This window comes from Ursus americanus, chromosome 4 (genome assembly GCF_024610735.1).
Source record: "Ursus americanus isolate L20-20 chromosome 4, mUrsAme1.1.p, whole genome shotgun sequence".
NCBI lineage: Eukaryota > Metazoa > Chordata > Mammalia > Carnivora > Ursidae > Ursus > Ursus americanus.
Genome location: NC_142130.1, coordinates 92664607 through 92687814, shown reverse-complemented (window position 1 = coordinate 92687814; position 23208 = coordinate 92664607). Strand labels below are relative to the sequence as shown.

The 23208-nt window shown below is 46.8% G+C and overlaps 1 protein-coding gene across 6 annotated transcripts in view; it reads right to left on the bottom strand.

The window, feature by feature from the left end:
* Nucleotides 1–23208, bottom strand: part of KCNJ15 (potassium inwardly rectifying channel subfamily J member 15) — an 87085-nt gene that overhangs the window by 33785 nt on the left and 30092 nt on the right. For 2 of the 6 annotated variants that reach the window (XM_087861802.1, XM_087861804.1), the window contains exon 1: nt 1–23208. This exon is cut by the window's left edge. The exons of 1 other annotated variant lie outside the window; for it this stretch is intronic. The gene's annotated coding sequence lies outside the window, so the exon portion shown is untranslated. 3 more of the 6 variants (XM_087861803.1, XM_045813541.2, XM_087861805.1) reach the window with 2 other exon arrangements.

Here is a 23208-nt window from a genome sequence, read left to right as displayed (position 1 = left end):
CCCTACTGAGAAACTTTCCACACACCGCTGTGGCCAAACCGTATGAAATAATTTATGTTCAGAGACGTTTAGATCGCACAACTCCAAGAACCCAGTGTTCAGTAAGTGTTCAGGGTTGTTATTTCATGTCAACTTAAGGCTTCCTTTAATTGAGTGAATTAGAAGAGTTTGCATTTCACTCAAGAGGCATGCTGATAATGCGGGTCCCTTTAGCCCCAATTCCTGGCAACCTCCTATTCATCCCGCAAGGCCCAGCTCAAACACCACCTCCTTCAGCTTCCAGGGAGAGTTCCTCTTGCTCCTTTCTTCTGCTTTTTGCAAGTTGTTCCTGCCTCACGATGACGTTTAAATGTTGCTCTACTGATGCATTTACGAGCTGATTCTCCTTAAACCCGGCTCAGCGTTAATTCATCTTTTAACCCTAATGCCAACACAAGTCCTGCCACATGCAGGGACCCTGACTGAGGGAAGAACAGGGCAAAGATGTCACGCAAGTGAACTCCCAGCTGTCCAGATTTAGTAACCGGCGAAGCTCGTTTAAAGATATGCGAACTGACGTCGTAGGTCAGAGGGGAGGCCAGTCCAGAGCCAGGCACCTCGGAAAGGAGAGGGTACAAGTACGCCATTGACTTGAATCACCGAACTAGAAATGAAGGTTTAGACTTTCTATTTTGAGTCATAGCTCAAAGAATATCCTACAGGTTCCTGCCTTGAAGAGAAAATGGGTTTTATATTTCTCACACTGATGCAATTGACAAGCACGAGAGGCAACAATATATCCGACTTAGCCTAACAAATTACCTTCTATGGTTTCATGTTCCATGAGGCTCCAAGCACACTGGCCATCGTATATAAAAGGCTGTAAGATCCCTTTCAGCAATAGCTCTCTGTTTGCTTCCTGAGAACGGGAGTCTCTGACGTTTTGTGTCTCAGGAATCCAAGAGCAAGGAAGGCATAGAAGTACTCAAATTGAGTTTCCACTTCATCCTTTTCAGTGTTTATATGTTGCGTATATTTTAAAATGTACATAATATATTATTACAGGACAAAAAGTGTGTGCATCATGCCTGCAGGTCCCAAAGTGTCCGTGTGTGTGTGTGTGTGTGTGTGTGTGTGTGTGTGTGTGTGTAGGGGGACGGTTCATTTTTCAATCCTTTGCTGTAGACCAGTGCTTATTAAACCTTAATGTGCAGACAGATTCCCTGGGGCTCCTGTTAAAATACAGATTCTGATTCAGAAGTTCTGGGCTGAGGTCCGAGAATTTGCATTTCTAACAAGCTCCCCAGCGACGAGGCGGCTATACTTGGGGTTGCAATCAGCATTTTGCAACCACAGTTCCTCATCGGAATGACACAACACAGAACACAGAAAATGATTTCGGGGACTGAGTTCTCTCCCATGGATGGCCATCACCAGCTGTGGGGGCCAGGAAGGCTGATTTCTCTCACACGCCTCTGTTGTGCAAAGAGCTTTACCTATAGGAGAAAGTTCAAGATCACTAGCTGACCTCATTTAAAAAAAAAAGAGAACATTAAAAAGCATCGTAAGCCAGCCTCGTAGTCAGTGACTGTTTTCCTGTGTTGGCTTATATTAGGAAACCTCCTTTACGAGAAGCAGAGCTAGAAACCAACGCCTTGACCACTCCTATCTTGGTAAGTCGAAGAAGGCTAAGCCAGAAGTTTCTGACTAGTAAGAGCTACTTCCACACACACTCACCCCGATGGGACCCTGTTGTTAGTGGGTTACAAACACTCTTTGTCCAAAGGAAGAGGAGAAAAATACATATAGTGCTCAATGAATATTTGCAAGTGAAAACACACACACACACACATTATTGACAAAATGATTCTCTTAATTCGCAGAGTCTACCCGGCCATTCATGGTGGTGTGTCCCAGTTCAACCTTCAAAAGACTACTTTGGTCTAATTTGAACCACATGCCTTAGCTTAATTTCTGAGCCACCTTGTGCTCGGCAACCGTGGTTGTGAACCCATTTTCAAGTATCTGCATCTTCTGTACTGTGTGGCTGGTGTCAGGGAAAAGTGACATGTGATGAAGACGATGCTTCCTCTGAGTCTAGGCCCACACCCCACAGACATAATGCAGCCCAGCGGGACTCAGACTCGAACACCCCGACGCCTGGGAGCACGTGTTCAGGACTAACAAGGATGGTGGAGAGGACGAAAGAGGAAGTTCTAAGGGGCAACGACATTGGCCACTTGACATGAGTTGCCCCTGAATTACACCTAGTTTGGCCAATTCCTAATGTTCTATCTTGGATCTGTCTTTAGCCCTATTTTCCAGGAGAGAGCCCATCTTCAGAGGCTGGAACTGGGAACGGGACGCTGGTTGTGAAGCCCAGACACAGCACCCTTGTGCCCCCTGTGCCATCTTTTGTCTCCTCTGATCACTGGTAAATAACCCTCATGGAACGAGAAAGGCCACATCGCTGTCTTTGGATTGTGGGGAGGGACAAAAAGTTCGGCTTGGGAGAATGCCTTGCATCACACGGCCAAGCTGGGAATAACCCTAGTTTATCTCAATGTCCTTGAAGCTGCCCCCTCCCTTCTCACCTCTAGCACCTCGGTTTAGAGGCACATACTCTCTTTCTTTGGCGACCACAGCAGGCTCATAACCAGGTCCCTGTCTCCAGTGGCCACCCCTCTAAGTCATTCCCCGTGGTCCAGTCTCGTGATCTCCCGAAAGCACTCCTCCACTGCCCAGCTCAGGGGCCCGGGTTGTCTACAAACCAAGACCTGAGCTCCTGACCTTCTGCACATGCACGCATGCCCTTCAGGAGCTGAGCGCCTACGTCGGCCTTGGTACCAGCGGCGCCACAGCCCGCGCCAGCCGTGCTGAATGACTCACTGTTGCCCCAGTGGGCCGGTCCTCTGTTGACCGATTTGATGCTTCCAGACATGCCAGGCCACCTGCTAGAAAGCTCTCTCCCTTTCCTCGCCTGCTTTCTCATATCTATTCGAGACACTGCTCCTTCTGGGCAGGTGTTTGCCCTGTTCTCACGGTTCCGTGATTTCCTTGTAGGCTCCCCGGTCGGTCCCTGTGCTTCTGTCTCTCGGAATATCTACCTCGGTATGGTGGAACTGTTTGCTTGCTTCTGTATATCTCACCGCAATGACACTTATCAAATTATCAACAACCACTAGCCGCGAACATACACGTGACCAGCACTACTTAACTCCCAACGGCAGAGTAGCTCGGGAACTCCGGTAAAAATAAGGGGCTCGGACAAGTTAGAAAGTTCGCCTAAGGCCACACAACTCGTCAGTAGTGGTGACAGTATTTAGATCCTGGTCTGACTCAAAATCCAGCTCATTGTGCGTCGCACTCCATTGTCCCTCATTGGAACAAAAGCTGTCATACCTTATATCACATGTGCTGATGCCAAGGTTCCAGGAGGGGCTTGATGTTGATGAATGAATGAATGAATGAATGATGGAAGCAAAGGCAGCTTAGAGTCTGGCAGTTCTAGAAAAGCAGCCACGGGTCTCAAAGTGAACACTCCTGGGTACTGGTGTATTGACGAACGGAGTGGACAAAGAGTTACTGTGCCTCTCGGTCCCCTGTACCACACAGCCCCGCTCACTGGCGGAAGACGCAGGAGCGATCCCACCTACGATGTCGGCCTTCTCTGGAAACACGCTGTGCTGAGGGCAGCGCCCCCACCCCGAAGTGCTGCTACCCTTGTGTCCTTTCTGGGAGTGGCTCCACAGTCTCCCAAGCCCGATGCCAGTCCACCTCCCTTCCCCCCTCCTTCATAACCACAACACAAGGTCTTTAGTTCTGCCTCCAGGATAAGCCCTGTTTTCATCCCCGGCTCCGCTGCCCTTTCAAGGCTTTACCCTGCCCCCTGCGTCCCTGGCCTCCTTTTGGCCCCTCTTCACTCTGGCTCCCTCTTAGTGCCGATCTCCCTTTCAAAAATGAGAATTTGTCTATGTCAGTTCCCTGTGTCAGCCCTCGAACTGTTTTTCGTTTCTTGCTGATAAAACTTAAGCTTTTTACCCAATGTCCGAGTATTCCAAGTGAGAACCCCTGGCTACCATTTTGGTGACATCTCTGGATGTTCTCTCCATCGTCCCTGCTTCCATGATGACGAACTGCTGTCCCTTCTCTGCACACTGCATGCTGCCCCAAGCTTTTCTACTTGCCTTTGGCTTCCCAGCGTCTCAGCTGCCCGAGAAGCCCATCCTCGCGCCAGATCCCCCAGCTGAAGCCCCATGGTTCACCCGGCTAACTCCTCCCACTGAGGCTTCATTGAAGACCCTGTCTCTCCTTCACCACTCTAACACGTGCTGGTAGTACCCCACTCCAGCATCATGACTTTCTCTTAATGCATCCATCACCTTTCTGGATGGTGAGTTCTTTGAGAGCAGGGATTGAGCCACATTCATCTTTGTACCCAGAGTAACACAGTCCCTGACATACAGTAAGTGCTCAAAAAACTTTTTTTGATGACTTATACTGACCACTTTATAAATGAGTCACAAACGAATCAAAAAAATGGATTAATAATCCATCTATAAATTAAAGAATGAAGGTCAAAGACATGACCCAAAACACGTGGCTGTTTCAACCCATTTATCAGTACACGTGATGTTTTCTGAATTCCTTCTTTGAAGTGACTTATAGTTACACATTGTTCTACTTCTATGGGAAGTGAGTTTCCACCGTGCTACAATTCTCTGAGTTAAGGAACACTTCCCTTTGTCTGTCCTGACTCAGATGCTCCCGGAAGCTGGGCTGAGCACTTCGGCTTCCTCCGCTGATGACCCTTACGCTGTGATTCACGAGTGTCCTCAAAGAGTACGTGGGGGTTCAGATATGGCTCTTCTCCCCGAGGATGCCTTCCTTTTTAGGGAATGATTAATCATACCTGTAGTTACTCAAGGGCTCAGAGGTTTCCACGAAAGAAGTGTAATGACTTTCACATGTCCTCTGTTTCCTCCCTTATTTACCCCACCCACCCCGTACACACACATGCACGCACACACACACACACACACACACACACGCCTGAAAATTGCTGCCGAATCCTATTTGCCTTCATTAACTTGGTGACCATTGTAGCAGATTTCTCAATAATATCTTTAAGAGGCCCGAGGACTTAAGTTGAAGACTGTGGTAAGGTCAGAAGGAAAGGAGGGAAGGCTCATTGGACCCATAGGGTGGGTGGCAGCTGTTTCTTCTAATCTCCTCCAGTTCTTCCCTTTATCCATTAAACCATCACATTTGATCTCTAGGATTTACTTATTAAAACCAAAGGAGCTGGGGCGCCTGGGTGGCACAGTGGTTAAGCGTCTGCCTTCGGCTCAGGGCGTGATCCCGGCGTTATGGGATCGAGCCCCGCATCAGGCTCTTCTTCTATGAGCCTGCTTCTTCCTCTCCCACTCCCCCTGCTTGTGTTCCCTCTCTCGCTGGCTGTCTCTATCTCTGTCGAATAAATAAATAAATAAATCTTTAAAAAAATAAAAAATAAATAAATAAATAAAACCAAAGGAGCTAAGTATTAATTTTGGGTAGACCATTACCCCCTTCTAGGTCATGAGAAATGGGACCTTGTTTCTAGTGCTATTCCTATTACTATTTTAAATAAACTATGGAAAGGAAGATTGAAGAAAACTGTAAAACTCACACATAGCCTAGGATTAAAAATGATGACATGGCTTTTAAACTCCAGTGCGACAACACCTCCATCCCGGCCACTATTTCCTGGAAGCTGTTACTATTCCCCAATGATGCCTAATCACCAGCATGTCATTCACTCACTCACTCGTTCACTCACTCACTTATTTAGGAAACAGTTAACATATTATAAGAAAATGCGATCTTATGGCTGGTCTTGGTCCTCAAATTATACCATCTATAGAGGAGATGACATATACGTGAACTGTTATAACACCAAGCAGAATAGAATCCTTTACGGCTAACCGTTATCTTGTGGACACTTACAGACTTCTATCATAAAACTTATGTTATTTACTGGCTCATGTGTTTCTCCTATCCCACAAGACTGTAAGCCACATAAAGACAGGGACTTTGTCTTATTCTAATACTCTATGTTGTCCTTATCTAACTTTTCAGTGTCTCCCCAGCTGACATGAATGAATGTAATATACAGAAACATACAGAAACTTCCAGGAAAGGATTGATTCTTTCCATCTGAAAGAGTCACAGAAGTCTTCATGCATTTTCTGTAGGAAGAGGAAATAGAAGAGAGGGAATTGTCTGTGAGGGGAATTGCCCAGGCAAAAGCATGATGCGGTGACAAAGTACTTTCCTGAGTACGTTCGTTTGATTGGATCATAGGTTATATCAATAATTCTCAACAGTGGCCGAATCTAGGAAACATCTGGGGAAATTTTGAAGGGCCCTCCTACCTTGGCTTCCCCACATATCAATTGCATTAGAATCTCTCATTAGGAGGAGGGAAAGGAGGGATGTATTATTTGGAGCCCGAGTTTTGGCACTTTTTCAAAATTCCCTCGTTTCTTCTAATGTGTATTGATGGTTGAGAATCTCTGTGGTACTTCAAGAAAGTTAGTGTGAGGCTAGATTAAAAGCTACACTGGCAATAGATTTTAAAAGGCCATGGAAATCAAACTGAAGAGTTTGAACAGGTAAACAGAAGTCAGGCTCATGTAGCAAGACAGACGGGGACGGGACAAGAGCTCCACAGAGATCATTCGCGATGCTGTTAAATTCACGTAAGCAATGCATGAACTCAAGGGCACCACCACCTTGGCTTCCTAACAGGTGAAACTCACACAACTATTAGATGCCGAGTGGTGGCAGGGGAACTGGAGCCGATAGGTCTCTGGGGTTTGGTCCCTGGGTGAGGAGGAAGACTTACACAAAAAGCGGAGAGTATTGAAGGCAACATGGTGAGGTTGATTCTCATCACGTTTGCATCGAGGTGCTCATCTCTAGGAAATAAATTTGGGGCTAGTGATGAAGATTTGGGAATCACTGCACAAGGAGCAGACGTTAGCCACATGAGTCCATGAGATCTGTATTAAAGAAAAATACCAAGAGCAGAAGGCCGCTGAAGACAGTCTTGGAAACTGGCTGCACTGGGGAGAAGGAGAGGGGACTTGCCGGCCAAGCAGCTGGAGAAAGGGCAGCCAGATGGCTGGACAGCCATGTAAGTTTGTCAGAGTGGACAACTAAGGAAATGAGATGTCAGGAAAACGGACATGATCTAGAGGTCAAAGATTTGAGGGTGGACAGGAGACACTGAAGCTCCCAGGGGTTAAGTCCTAGAAAGGAGGGGGAAACCTGTTTCCCTAAGACAGGAGGGAAAGAGGAAAGGTTATACCCACTGCACATGTATTTATTGAGCACCTACTATTTTCCAGACTATTCCAGACACGGGGGATGCCAGTGTACAAACCAAATGCTTATTCTTGTGAAGCTTCTGTTCTGGTTGAACGGAAGGGGAGGAGAGATAAGAAAAGCTATAGAAAAATATGAAGCAGTAGAGGATGAAACTTGATGAACTGTGCTCTTAGTCCAGGGAATGATGATATGATCCTCTGGGGTAAGATGAGCAGGGCTGAAGGACGTGGAAGGATCTGGGCTGGCTCCCGAGAAGCCAGGAGAGCAGACAAGAGATGAAGAAAGGTGTTCAACCAGCTGCCGGGCCCATGAGCCCCTCACACAGGAAATGGTCTCTCGGGTGCACCTGCTATGGCGTTGCGGGTACTGTGCAGCCTGGGAGCTCTGGCTGGGTATGGAAGAGGGGAGGTGCCCAGAACTGGGGACTGGCAAGGCCTCCGCGGTAAAAGGTTACCGGGCCTTGGGATTACAAATACCACGTTGGAGACATAAACATCTGAAAACCACAGAATGTAAATGGTCAAGGTCACAGCACACTCATCAGCTCGTGGGATCCGTATGGTAATTGAGCACATTAAGAAGCCTACTAACTCTGCTATTGAGTTTTAGAAGGGCTATAATTTAGTATTGCCAGCTATCAATTAGGCCTGTTTTCCTCATCTGTAAAATGAGAGGGTTGGACGAAATGGCCTCCAAGCTCTCTTCAGCATGGGCAGAACTGAACGTCAGAGCGCACGCGAAATTCTGAAACTGCGCTTACTTTTTAACGTGTGCAAGGACTGTGTCTCTGTTGGTGCTCAACAACACAGCTGCAGGGCTAACACAGCTCCGGGCTAACTGAGCCCTTGGTCTGATGGACCATCTTGGTTTTAAAAATACATTGCCTCGTGAAAATACACAACCTAAATTCTGGTGGGAGAGATCTCAGGTGTCACGGGTAATTGATAAGTTATTCATAGGACATCGGAACAGACTGACTAGAAAGTTATTAGAGATGAATAGGTTCTAATATTTGCAAGAAATTGCAAATTTCTGGGGAAATTGCTTTGTTAATATCGGAGAAAAGGAAACACTGGTTAAAAGATACCAAGAAAAGAAGGAAGGAAGGAAGGAAGGAAGGAAGGAAGGAAGGAAGGAAGGAAGGAAGGGAGGGAGGGAGGAGGGAAGGGAGAGAGGGAAGGAAGAAAAGAAAAGGTGCTTTTCAGTATTAGAATGAATAGCTAGGGATATTAAATACAGTTATACACAAGTGGTCGTCTCTCAGAGCTAAGACGGATCTGTAGCAATATACGTAGGATCTTTCTCACTCTCAAAAATTGTGGATAAGAGTTATTCAGCCTTAAGTAGGTCCTAAAAGCCCAGGGTAAAATGTGATCCACCAGACAGGCAGTAAGGATAACTAGGTTACTAGCTAGCTACTGTCACTTAATATTTTAAGCATCTTATCACTTTTCACATGTAATGTGGTTTGTGGATAATATGATACATGATATTGAAAGAAACAAACCCAAGAATGTGTTTGTTCACACAGCTGCCTTTGTCACATACCGTGTCACTGAGATCAAGATCTTTAAGGCTCGAGACTCAGCAGTAATTCTGCAAGTTATTTATTTGTAAATTTAATCTGAATTAAGAGCTAATTGCTATTTTCAGAAGCATGCTTGATGCATTACTAACAGTTTTATACCCAAAGCCTTTGTTTATGTAAGTAAACTGGGGTTTCAGTCTTTACAGTATAGAATACAAGTATTACTCACTCTTTTCCCTAAAAAAGTTAATGCTGTATTTTATTTGCAATCTCATAGCGTCGTACTAATCCATATTTAAACACTAGAAATTTCAAAAGTGGAAGTTTTCTTCAAATCAGTAAGATCCATACTGGTGGAAATGAAATAGAATAGAGAGTAGGGAAAACATCATGCCTGAGGTCAAGATGAATCATTTTGGTTGGACCTTCCAGAAATTCCCTGGTCTTTTGAGGTTTGGGTGTTTTATTTTTCCCTTCCTTCTGTACCACCCTGGGTGACCAGTGGGAAGCACTCTGGGGATCTTACCTCACTCGAGTCCAGGTGCTGGGGCCCAGCTCAACTGAAGGTCCCGGAGCTCCAGGGTGGTAATGACGGGACCTGGCTCTGCAGGAAAGAATCCTGGGCCTCCCAGAGGGCGTGTGCTGTCCAGAACTTATGCTCCATGCTCACGTGGTAGCTGAGAGAATGGGCGGGAACCTGCCCTCTACCCCAGGAGGCAGAAGCTGGGCTTTTAAGCCGTCCTCACCCACTTCCCGTGGTGGATGAACAGCAGAGCCCTTGGGCCACAAGGATTTCCAGCACAGGACTTTAGTTTTTATGGGTAAATGACAGCCCCTTCACCAAAAAAAGGTATCTGTATCTGATTTTTTTAAAAGCTATCTGGCCACAGGAACTGCCAAGCAGAACTACCACGTGTTCGGCAGGACGGCATTTTCTCAGTCTTCACAGGTGCTGGGGGGCACTAGAAATTCCTTCTCCCTCTTGAATTCTTTCCGAAGGCTCTGGAACGTTGGACAATTATCTGATCCAGAATCACATTTTAGGGGACGCCTGGGGGCTCAGTAGGTGAAGTGTCTGCCTTGCCCTCGGCTCAGGTCATGATCTCAGGGTCCTGGGACTGAGCCCCGTGTTGGGCTTCCTGCTCGGCGGGGAGTCTCCTTCTCTCTCTCCCACTGCCCTTCCCCCCATTTGAGCTCTCTCTCAAATAAATAAATGAAATCTAAAACAACAACAACAACATGAATCACATTTTAGTAGCTCTCCAAGCTGTCATGGGCCTCACACTCCGTCATGGGCCCGATTCTGGTCCTAGGTCACAGGTTTTATGGTTTGTTTTTAAAACACCAGGCTACGAAGCAGCCCGTTGTGGTGGATAATTATGATAAACGAATGGGAACACACTAGAAAGTTCCCTGACATTGGATGGATCTCATGCACCTTCGTTGCCCATGACCCCCACATGCACTTCCACAGATGTTTCTTCTCTGCCAATCTGCTCCCATAACGACCTCTGGACAGGATGTGGACTATCTGCATGAAATAATAATGGCCAGGCCCGCAGCCAGGGTGTGGACGATTACACTGTGCAAGCAGTGTAGCCCACAGCCTCACTGCTTTCCCACTAGAGAAATACCGAACGGTGCTCACCTCAGTCCTCAGGGGTTTTCCTTATAGGACCACCCTTAGGAATGACAGTTCAGGGAAGAAACTACTGAGAAATGTCAACAGTCTAGGGACAGTAGGGATGGTTCACCTGTGTTAAACCTGTCTTCTCTCTCTCTGTACACACACACACACACACACACTCACATGTTCTGGTCCAATTTACAGATTTTTGTCACCTTCCCTTGATTTTGACAAAATTGGATGAATCACCATGTATTCATTTATTATCATCCCATGCTCAGCTTTGTCTTGAGCATTTTGGTGCTAGGGAAGCAACATGACAGAGTGGAAAGGTATAGGGTTGGAGCCAGACAGACTTGGGTTCAAATCTCAGGTCTTCTGGTACCACAGTGTTGGGGGTGGGCAAGTCCTTAAAGTCTGAAAGCTTGTGCCAAGACCCACCTGACGGGCGCATCCTGAGGATGGAAAATGCCCCGTGGAAGATACTTGGGCTGGTGACTTGGGACAAGCATCCAGTCTTCCTGATTTTCAGCATCCTCCTTTCAAAAAAGGGAGATAAAAGAGCTCGCCTCGCATGAGGCTAGGATCACAGAGAGCTGGCTGAATGCACCCAGTGCAGGGTGCAAAGCAGGACTTTGAGGACGGTAGCTGCTTGTCACCTGGTCAAATGTGATGCCCACCCCCCCACCCCGACCCTGCCGTCAGGGGCTTGTCATCTGATTAGGGTGGGGGGCAACACCTGCATTGAACAAATGCACACCCAGGGACCCAATATATGAAAAGGTCTTCATGGCACAGACACATTCTGGGTCTGGATCTGCCCAGAGAAAAGGAAATTCAGGGAGACTGGAAGTGGTGAGGCTCCATGGAAAGGGAAGCTGAGCCGAACCGGCCTTGAAGGAAGGGTGTTGAAGGTGGATGACAAGACTGGGAGGATAAGGAAAGATGTGCTGCTTTGAGGAAGGAGACCACACAGGCAAAGGCAACAGGTGAGGACGAATCCAGAGCAACCGAGCAGGGGTCCTTGGTAAGGGAAGGTGGGGGAGGAGCGTGAGAACCTGAGCTCAGGGATGGAGGATGCCGGCTAACAGGTACCTTCGTTGATGCTTATGATCATCAGGGTCCATAAATCCAAGCAAGACCACTCCTAACTGCAAACGTCCCCGACTCCCAGGGACACCTGGTGTGTTGGTGCCAAACTTCCTCTGTCGCCTTTTCCCTGATTTTAGAGAGCACTGTGGTTACTTTCCATACCAGCCTGTGCAGTATGTACTCAATTTATAGTTTACAGGGATTTCTCACACACCCATGTATGTTTTCCACTGAAGTCTGTACTTTTTCCTAGACCCACCCGAATTCCAGAGCATGGTTCATTTGTATGCCAAGTTCATAGTATTTCTCTTTGTCACTCTCCTCTCCTTATGAAACCTAGGGGAAAGTTACCTTTTTAATGTGTTGCTATGTGTTTTTGACAACAACAACAACAAAAAGAAGCGTGTCAAAAAATAATTACAAGGGTAATTTCTGATTGAATTTACATTGAGAACAACCCAGTAAATCAGCTTCTGCCAAATCAAAATCGTGTTCATCCCAGTTTGAGTAGCTATAGGAGTAGAATCCCTTTTATAAGTAAAAGAATAATAAAAAATCTGTTTGAAGATTTTGTAAGGGTAGTGACCTAGACTCTGGAATTCTGAGTTCCTTTATAAAGTCGGGGTTTTTTTTAAGATTTTATTTATTTATGTGACAGAGAGACAGCCAGCGAGAGAGGGAACACAAGCAGGGGGAATGGGAGAGGAAGAAGCAGGCTCACAGAGGAGGAGCCTGATGTGGGGCTCGATCCCATTACGCCGGGATCACACCCTGAGCCGAAGGCAGACGCTTAACCGCTGTGCCACCCAGGCGCCCCTATAAAGTCAGTTTTTAAAACACAGGACTGTATAAAAAGGGAATTAAGTCCCTAAGGAGGAAAGTAAGCTCGTCCCGGTCATTTGGAGAATGCTTGCTATCTGTTGATTCCTAGAAGACACAAGAGCCTTCCCGACACTTTCACAGAGAGCATCTCATTTAACTCCCCGGTATCCCTGTGGCAGGAATTCCTCCCAGTTTACAGAGAAGAATCTGAGAAGTCAGATAACTGGCGGAGGATCACACAGCCCTCTAATCTAGGGCTTCTGCCTCCAAATCTACCCTTTTACTCTCCAGCCACCTTAAGGAGAAGCCTCTGTTCACCTTGGGCTGGGGCAGGGGGCGGCGGGGATGCTGAGAAATCCATGCGGGAGGTGGGGACCTTGAATGGAAACAGAAGGAATCAGTATCCCTTGATTGATGGCTTCCCATGTGCCCCCAAATGTGCAAAGACACCGGGGCTCAGAGCGTCAGTGAGCCTTACCCAAGGGCTCTGTGGCTGGGAATCTGCATGCCTGGAATTTACATCTGGGAATGTCGGCTTCCAAAGTCCAAAGTCTCTCGTCATGAGCTCAGCCTGCCTCTCTTAACAACTACCAGCCTGGGGCTTGTTCTCGCTCATCTTCTGTTTCTGTAGGGCTTCAAGAACTCTTATCACATATGTATGTTCTCCTATCCAGAAGTTTCCAAAATATTCCTCACTTGACTTTTGCTAAGAAAACGAAAGCTTCCATTCTTTTAATCCCCCTATATTTTTCAAGATGACTATAATACAGCCCTTTACGTTGTGCTGAAGTTTTGTTTAATCACAGCACAGCACCAAGAAACCAGAAGGTAGTCCCAGCAAAACAAACTTTAAGCTGTCTGTTCAATGCCAATAGCAGCTAATTGTTCCGAGGGAACTGGCATTGCTTGCTCATTCTCTTTCCCTCGTTAGGACTGTCTTTGTCAGATCCTGCTTGTGTTCAAAAGGTCGCTGATCTTATGAAAGAATAAACTTGAAAAGTCTTGCTTTAATCATTGCAGTAATTAGCAAATTTGGACACGGCATTATCTTTCCCTTTTTACTGGAAACACATTCAAGAATGGGCTTGTCGTTTATCCAGAACGGCTCGGGAGAACTGAAGCTCGTAACTTGCAAAAACCGGGTGTTCACCCAGGTGTGAAAGGGCCTGAGCTGCTAGAATCTTCCTTCAGGAGCACATGTGAGTTCCCCTCCACACTAAGCCTATACTTCGAAAATCGTGATAGAGGTGAATTTATTGATTCACTTGGTTGAGTTTCAGGAGGAAAAGGAATGGGCTAGCCACCTTTAGAGTGGAGCATGGAGGGAAAGAAACTCACTCTCAACAGTCTCAGAGCCATCCTGCAGGCCTCTGAGGACTCTGATTTGCCGTCCAAATGATAATCTCTCAATCCTCTGATTTTTTTATCTGCAGTGTAAGTTGGGAAGAGGCCATCAAGTCCTCTACACCATCTGTTCTTGTTGGTACTATCAGACCACCAGAAGCTTCTTTCTCTCAACTTCCAAACCTGCTTCTCACCCGCTATGATAAATGAGTCAAGGTGGTGTCAGCAAGAGCGTCTCCAGAAAGTTCCTACTGTTGGTTGCTACTTTGGTCCTCTATCTGCTTCTCTGATGATTCATTCTCTTTCTGCATGGTAGACTTTCCCTCTTCTCCCCCGAGGCCCCCACCAGCTATGTTCCCCCAAGGTCCTATGCTCATCCTCCTTTATTTCTCTTTATACTGTCCCTTGTGTCCTCCACCTGACACTCTGGACCATGCCTGGTCCCATCACGTTAACTCCTGTTGACTGACAGCACTTCCTCTGAGATCTACTCTGTGTTTCCAGCATCCCCTGGGACACCTTTCCTAGAGAACTGCCCAGAACTGACTTGTCCCAAACAGAAATCATATTACTCATTCTCCCTAAATGCAATTACTTCTCCTGATTTTTGGTTCCAAACAATGGCATCCTCATTCCATCACCTGTCTGTAAAATCCTTTGCTCCTGCCTTATCTAGAGTGAGCCCCGAGATTCTGCCTTCCAGTGCACCTTGTGAGCACCTTTCTTTCCCCTTCTGCTGTCACTCTGGGCTCCAGGTCTTCATGCCTTTTAAAACCTGGTCTCTCGAAACACCCTTCCTGCAAGTCACGTGGCCTTCACTGCCAGGCTGATATTCCTAAAGTGCAGCTCAGATCCCCCAAAACCAAACTTCGGTGACTCCTCACTGCTTACCAAACCTAACCCCAAACAGTCCCTGGCAACCAGCCTGCCTTTGAGTCTCATCTCTGGAGGCTTGGCACTGAAAGGCATGGTCTCTAGAAGCCAATGACTTTGCATCGAAGACGGCTTCACCCCTCCTGAAGCAAGTTACATAACCTCTGCGCCCTCCTTTCCTCGTCTCGAAAAAAAGACTCATAGTAAAGCCTACTGGATAGGATGGACCTTTGTTGTTAGGATTAAGGCAGACCTAGAACCAAGTGGCCTTCAGTGAGCACTCAGAATCACCACCTTGACTACTGCCAGCACGGCCCCTCCTTCTCTCCCTGGTGCACCTGCCATTCATTCTGATGGCTTCTCCTCCCATCCTGACTTTCAAAGTCCTGTTCATTCTCCAACACTCTCTGGAATGCCCTAGGCCTTTGCCAAGTGTCCCAAACATACCTAGTCTTACCTCTTGACTATCTCCAGCTGTTTGCCATGGCTCCTCGTGCAGTTCTCATGTTCTGCCTGGTACCACAGATGTTCTGCTCTTAGAGTGGTTTTTACTATTTCTCCACCTCTGTTCCCACACACATGTCCTCACAGAAGCAGACTGGGGGCTTCTTCAGATCAAGGACTGATTCTTCTCCCTCGGCCACCCAGCTTCCTGCCAAGCAAGCTGCCCGCACACATGTGCTGAGCAAGGGGACTGGGGCCGGAGGCCAACCATCCAAAATCCTGATCGGATTTGATTAAAAACTCATTAAATATGCATTTCCACCGACTTTAGGGCTAGTACATCATAGACCGTTTCTTCAGATATTGAAAACTAAATGAAGTGTGCTACAAAATCATAGTTTATAGAACATCCCTGGGAGACTGGATTTGACAAGCTAATATCCATCGCTATAAAATTTATTTTTCAATATACGTATGCTCACATGGCCTTAGACTCTGAAACACCATGTGCCGGCATAGACTGCTCCCAGTCGGAGCGAGATGCCTTTGATGGCGATCCCAGAAAGGTGGCTCTTGTAAAGTTTTAGTCCTAGACTATTTCATCCTTAAAATGGGAAATCTTAGAAAATTCTCTTGAACTTAAAATTTAAAACACATTGAGAGCCAAATACCTATATTGCCCCAGGTATGCTAACACAGGCCAGATCAAAACCGAGCACTTGAGGGCACTTGAATGATGTGAGGTTAGGGCCTGGTTCCCTGGATTGGCCAAACCGGAGATCAAAGCACCCTCTTCTTCCCCGGGATTGCAGCAAATTCCTCCTATTCTTTCCTTCCCTTGTTTTCATCCCCAGGATCAAACTTTCAGTCCACACTCCCATGCCAAAACCATGGAGTTTTGTTTCAATTTCCTTCTTCCCAAAATACTCTGCATGCCACCTATTTTCCCTATATGGGGTTTACTCAGCTACTTTTGTTGTAGGTATGGGGTGTCCTGTAGAAATTCATAAAAATATGTCTCCCTTCCATAATAACCCCACTTAAGCAATTCTAGCGGTCGATCTATCACTTTATAATGTTCACCAAGGGGAAAAAAAAATGCACCGGTTCATAGTTTTCAGATATATGCATTTTTAAAACACTTTGGATACAAAGTTCTTTGTTGGCATAAATGCAGGTTGTGGTTCAGCTGAAGACGTAATTATAGCAAAAATTCCACCTTCATGTCAATGCGTGTTGATTCAACAAGCATTGCCCGAGGAATGATTTGGGCCAAGCTCTGGGAGCCCAGAGCAGGCTTCCGGTAAAATCTCCATCGTCATGGAGCTTGCAACTCCGTAGGCAAAAGACACAAGTAGGTGCGCTCTTGTAATGTGGGGCCAAGTGGGATGAACCAGCTAGCCTGGGGTGGGGAGGGACGTCTAACAGGGCTTCTAGCCTGGATGTGGTGGGTCATAGATGGCTTTCTGTTGCTGGTGCCAGACCTGAGTCTAAACCAGTGGAGAACATTTGTTTCCTCACTTGTGGACAATTAAATTATAGACGTAGTGATGCAAAAAAAAAAAAAAAATCCTAAGAGGGAGAATAGACATTGTCTTTCAAAGGAATTATAAAATATGGCGCATGATAAGGCTAGACACAGCAAGAGCCTGGTTGATTCTCAGGTTCAAATATGAAGTGTTTTACAACTCACATTTAATTCTGAAGTCACAAACAAGACTCTGTCCCTGTAGGCCTGTGTATACTTAGTTTGTGTTTTGTAAAAAATAAATAAAACTCATATAAAGCCAGCAGATGATTTAATCAAATTACCTCTCTGAGGCTTACCCGTATTTTTCTTTCTCATCTACTTTTAGGTCATGTTGTATTTGTGTGAGGGTATGAGGATGTGCCTTTGACAATCCACTTAAATCCTGTGGGAATCAGATGAATGTAGAGAAACAAAGAGTCGAAAAGTAAGTACATTCTTAGGGGCTATCTGTGGTCATGTTGCAATCCCGAAGGCTGGCCAGTCACCTGCAGGGACAGCTCAGGTCCCAAAGGTCCATCTCACAGCCAAAGAACACACGAACATCACAGCATGTTCTTTCTTGGAGCATGTGACACCTTGCCACCCCATACCAATCATGGCCTGGAAAGGTGTCCCCGGTGGGGCTGCACGAAATATTAGTCAGAGGAGTGAATCATAGTAGTAAGAAAGTAAGAGGAGATGGGAGGCAGTTCTGTAGTCCAAAATAGTTGTACGACTTGGGACTCAAAGTTAAAGGATGTCTCTGCTGTGGGATGTCTCAGGGATTTTGCATGCCAGTGACGACTGTGAAGGCCGAGTGGGAGTTAGAGACTATGGTAGATTCCTATCCAAGGACAAGCCGCCTTACTTTTCCCTGGGTGAGAGTGCCTCTCCCAGGAAAGAGGGTGCTTTACTAGCAAGTTCTATTGTGGTTCAGAAGAGCCCCTCCTGCCTTTTGGCCAGAGGAACCACTCTTGCCCCCAGAACCATGAGCCAGGAAGTAGAGGGCCAGCACCTAAAGGGTCTCCCCAGTTCCCAAGAGATGGAGTCATGGAGGCGCTGGAGTGGTGTCCTCACCTCCCCTTACCTCCCAAGGCAGCTTTGGCTTGCCTGGGAGAAGCAAGTTCTTCTGTTCATAGGGGCCAGGTGGGTTGTGGTGTCAGGAACTGGACCCTGAGTGTTTCTTGATCAGATTATCCCAGCATTCTCCTTAACAAGAATCGAGCCATGTGACATAATACCCAACTCCTTTGCTAAGGACTGTTGTTAAGACCAATATCACGGGCTCCAGGGTGGCTCAGTCAGTTAAGCGTCTGTCTTCTGCTCCAGTCATGATACTGGGGTCCTGGGATCCTGTGTCCAGCTCCCTGCTCAGCGGGGAGCCTACTTCTCCCTTTGCCCCGCCTCCTCCCACTGTGCTCCCTCTCTCTCTCCCTCTGCTCTCTCTCCTTCTCTCAAATGAATAGATAGATAAAATCTTAAAAAAAAAAAGAGACCAATATTACTATGACAGCATTTTTGGGACACTCTTTAGATGGCAACTTGGGGGCTGTTTCAGCTTTAATATGCAGCTCAGGTGGAAATTACAGATTTGAAATTCATTAAAATAGACAAGATGTTGAAAATAAAGCAGCACTGTGATCTTGTCAACACTGGACTATTACTTCTATACCTACACAGATTCATTCTTAATGTTGGGGCTAAATGCACACCCTTGCCTCATTTGTCACTTGCATGTCTATGTCTGTATGTGGTGTTGCTCACTATCTGTTTATGTATAAATTCTTTCCGTGGACTTTTGAAAACATAAAGAAGACAGGGCGGGTTCTCTTTCCTTAGTATTTAAAGAATTCTAGACAAAGGAACCAGGTGCTCTAGGGTTATAGATTTTTCTTCAGCCTCTAGCAGCTAGGTGGGGATGGGGTTTTTAGGAAGAGTACAGATGATGCCAAGTTTTGTGATGTTTCAAAGCAGAGGATAAACTTTTCAAATGTGCTCTTAAACGGCAGGAATAAAGGGTAACTCAGGAAGTAAGAAAGCCAGATTTGGGGAGCTGACCTTGTGTCCTTTGGCAGAGTGACGTAGGATGGGGCAAGATATCCATCTGCCAATAGTTGAAGGCATCAACATCGCTGAGTGAGAGCATTCTCTGGCTTGGTAGGCATGGGTTTTGCAAGCATCCGTACCAAGAAATGGCACAGTTACCTTGCCTGGCCTGGAAACAGCATTAAGGGAAGAGGCTGTCCCTTGTCAGACCCGTGGACGTTTCATGGACATTTCACGGGGGCAAACCCTCCAGTCTGTTAGAAGAGAAGCACGTTCTCGATGCCTTTATATCATGCTAGGTTCCAGGCTCATGACTAGCACGGTGTTCTTCTGGTTTTAACTTGAGTGAGGGCTTTCCAAATGGAAAAAGTGCACCACTAATTTCAGTGCCCACACAGTCCGCTGTAGGAAAAACAGACCTTTGATAGCATCTTGCCCTTGGGCCTAGTTATGGCCCCAAGGTTTGGCCACAGCACAAGGATCTACATTGCACGGCAACCTGCCAGTGAAATGAGAAACATTCTACGTATCGCCCAGATCAATTTTCCATATATCACCGATCATTAGATATGTATAAGCACGATGGTATTTTTGCTTATCATTTTCCAGTTACTCAGAGGGCAGCCAGCAGCTAAAATTTACATAAGTGAATGCAACCATTCTTGCAAACAACAAGGATTGGGTCTTTATTATGTATGACACAGAGTGGATTTATCATGAAGGTGATGAAACCAAGCTTCAGGGAGCCTCGCTTATGCCCATACCCGCCCTCTCCAAACTTTGTACCTAATTTTCTAGTCGTGATTTTGCATTCATTTTCCTTAAACAGGGCCCCCAGATTGTATATTCTTCAAGCTCCAGATGCTCTTGATCAGACCCCAGTGCTGGTACTGGAGGAGAAAGCACCAGAATCTCAGAGTTACCGGCCTGATACCAGGGCAACTTCAGCTGAAATAGGATGTAGATGGAAACCCAAACCTGCCTACCCGGGTCCTCAAAGCCCCCTGAGAATTGGATCCGTACTGCAGGAGTCCCCCTCAGAGTCCCCTGTATATTCCCATGGCCCCACGGTGAGCTGTGATCCCAGGGACATGGTCAGGTGGAGAACCCGGAAACGTGGGTGGGGGCATAAGTGACCAAAGGAGCTGGTGGCTGTAGACCAGCAGGCTCCCCGCTGAGCAAGGAGCCCCATGCGGGACTTGATCCCAAGACCCTGGGATCATGACCTGAGCCAAAGGCAGCCGCTTCACCGACTGAGCCACCCAGGCGCCCCAAGGATTTGCTCATTTTCCCCCTTTCACCTCAACCAAGTAACACTTACGAAACACAACTTTTAGATGATATGTTATTTTCTCTCATTCTGTGCCCTCATTTCTCCCTTTCAAGGTGGGGAAGCAGGCTACCCTTTTTTCCTTTAATTGAGGGAAGGTTTGGTATTTCAAGGGCTGCTCATTTCTGGCTACACAGTTCCCTTTACCTGCCTGTAAAATAGGCACAGGAGAGCTACCCGAACGGCAGCAAAGAGCCAGGTGGTTGGGTCAGAGCTGTCCCCTTCCAGGGCACTGCATCCTTGAGGGGCACACAGCAAGGCCTGGTTTGGTTTGCTTTGCTCCTCTGCTACCCCACTTCCCAGGCCTGCCGCACCCCACTCTCCAGCTGCACCAACAACAACCCCACAGCCTAGGGGGCTCCATGAGACGGAGGTGAAGGGCGGGGGAGAGAGAAGATGGATAATAATAACCTCTGCCTGATATGCCTCCTACATTTACCCATTAATCCGCAACAACCTTGTCTTTGCAAGCCTACCAACTAACATTAACTCGGCTCCTAGCTTCCTATTTTTGGAGTAAATTTCCTTTGACTTGAAAGACGAATTAAAACACATTTGGAGATGCCCCCATTTCCTCCAGTGTGAGGTGCCTAAGTTGTTGCAGACGGAAAGACGGTCGCTGACTGACTTATATATGAAAGATGGCGGGAAATGATTAGGGAGGTCGCTGCGTCCCGAGCAGGGGCTCGTCATCCGTGCGCCGTCACGTTCACGGCCCCGTCCGTGGACTGCTGTGTTGGCTCTCAGACACAATCCACAAACAACGAAGGACTCTGAAGTGGGGCATGCAAGGAAGTCAGAGGATTGCTGCACGTCTCTAACCGAGGAAGGGGTGAGGCAGGAAAGGGTATTTCAAGTGCTTGACATTTACTGATTACGTCTGAAAATGTTTGCCTCTGCACAGTCAGTACCACACATCGGTGGTTGCTCTTGTACCGAGCATGTTGCTGTCTTGCAGGTATATAATTACACGTGCACACACACACACACACACACACACACACACACTGAAACAAGAAAGCGCAGCCCTTCCCTGATTTCCTCCACGCAAGGGCAGAGCAGCAGTGGGCTGAGCCCTGCATCAAGGAGCCAACAGACCTGCTTTTGTTGGCTCTTGGGACTGCTGGCGTGGGAAGCCTGGGGTCTCGCTCTCTTTCCCCCCAAAAAACGGGCTGTCTGCACTGGTTTTAAGTGTGAAGAGAGGAAATTGGGGAAATAGCACTTTCCGTAAAATGACCACAACTGTTGGTGGAGGAAGGAGTGGTAAGAGGGTGGGAGGGCTTTTTAAAAATGTGTTTTCCTCAAGCGACCAGAATCACAACATTCAACCAAGTCTATTCCTAACGACCCCCCAAAGTACTTAGGCGTTTACTCAGCTCAGTGAAGGCGGGTCAGCTCGGTTGTTTGATTAGCATTTCTGAGATACGACTCCCTGATCTGGTTAAGCTCTTCTACTTTCTAGCCTTTTCTGAAGACTGGCCGTGCGACCTCTGGGTGGCTCCCTGCATGGTCATTGATTCTATTCCCAGCTAGAAGAGGAGGAAAACTGCTAAAAAATCAAAACTAAACAACACAAAGAATAACCACCCCCCAGAACCCAGGGACGGAACAGCAGAGGGAACCATGGGTGAGGTGAGTGCTCACTCCTTCCACGGCGAGCCTCCTGACCCGGTTCCACAAGGGGACGGCGTCTAAACTCGCGGGGTGGCCGCAATTGACAATTTTCTTTGGATTCTTCGGACAGCTTTAAATTGAGAGAATGTGTTACCTAAGGCTATTGTCGATCGTTACACAGTTGTTGAAACATTTACGAGAGAGGACAAAATGGGGTAAGATCCGGAATCACTGTCGATTGTGCGTGTGTGTGTGTGTGTGTGTGTGTGTGTGTGTGTGAGAGTGAGTGATTTGGAGGTTTCAGAGAAAGGACTTTACAGATCAGTTGTCATTTTTATTTTCAAAATTCTTCCTTTAGGTTCAAAAAAAAAAAAGAATGAAAATATATTCCATTCAGAAGACATAAACCTGCCTGTGTGCACTGAGTGGGGCAAATCACGTTTCTCCTTAATTTTCCCCAGTTGAACACGACGTTTGTTGTCCGTGTCCTAACCCGTGGCTTTCAGAAGCTGAGAGGTCACGAAACACCTCATCTAAAGACAAATTCTTATTTCCTTCGGGCGACTGAACGCGGAAGTGCAGAGACGAGATAAGAAGCCAGCTCCACGGGAGCAGCGTGTCAATTCCACCCCGAGTAACATTTCGGAGCTGAGAGAGCTAAACTCACAGGAAATCACACACAGGTTCTAAGACACATTCCCCACAGGTTGTGAACAAAGGTTCATAATGTTTCCAAAGTCAGAATTGTTTACCTTCCTCCACCTACCGCGGAAAACTTACGTAACTTTTTTTTTTTTCCTCCTAAGGATAGGTAACAGATTTTAAAATATTCTGGTGAGGTTTCGCCTTACGGCAACCTACCCTGACTTCTCCCCGGACAAAGGAAACTGACTGCCAGAAAAAGACCCAAGAACTCTGGAATCACTGAAAATCAGTAACAAACTTGCTCTGACAGCCACTGCGAGAGCAAAACACTTGCAAGGAGAAGTCGGAGTCGTTCCTTCCCTCCACCTAGATCACTTAAACCCACAGCAAACAAGACAACATCTGGATATTGTTTCACAGGCAAGAATAAAGCACTTTTTTTTTTTTGCCCCATCATTAAGTAAAAAACCCGTTTTCCACATGCAAACAGCTCTTGTAAATTTCCCCCAGATAAGCTTGGAAGTTTTGAATGATTTCAGTGAGTGTTAAGAGAATCACCCCTCGTTCATTGCCTGGGAATACAGTGTTTCAGAAATCTCTCCAGCCGGCTGAGTGCTACGGTGTTGACCGAAGCGCATACCTCTTACCTGCAGAGACGGATGCACGGACGCCTGCCTAGATGGGAAGTTATGACCAGGCAAAGAAACGATCGGCCGATGCAGGTTGCCTTGGGAAAGATAGGTGTTTAGGTTCTCTCAAAGTGAAGAAAAGTCTCTCGCTGTTCGCTGTCAGTCAAAAACAAGTTGGTACAAGTTTGAGTAGGATTTACCTGAAGGAACTGAAGAGAGGAGGAAAGAGATTGGGAGAGATTGAGCAGAGGGAGGAGGGACGAGGAGGGAGGAGGGAGGGGGAGAAGGAGAGAGGGAGAGGGAGAGGGAGAGAGGGCTCCATGATGTCAGCAGTGTGCCTTAAGGAAATCT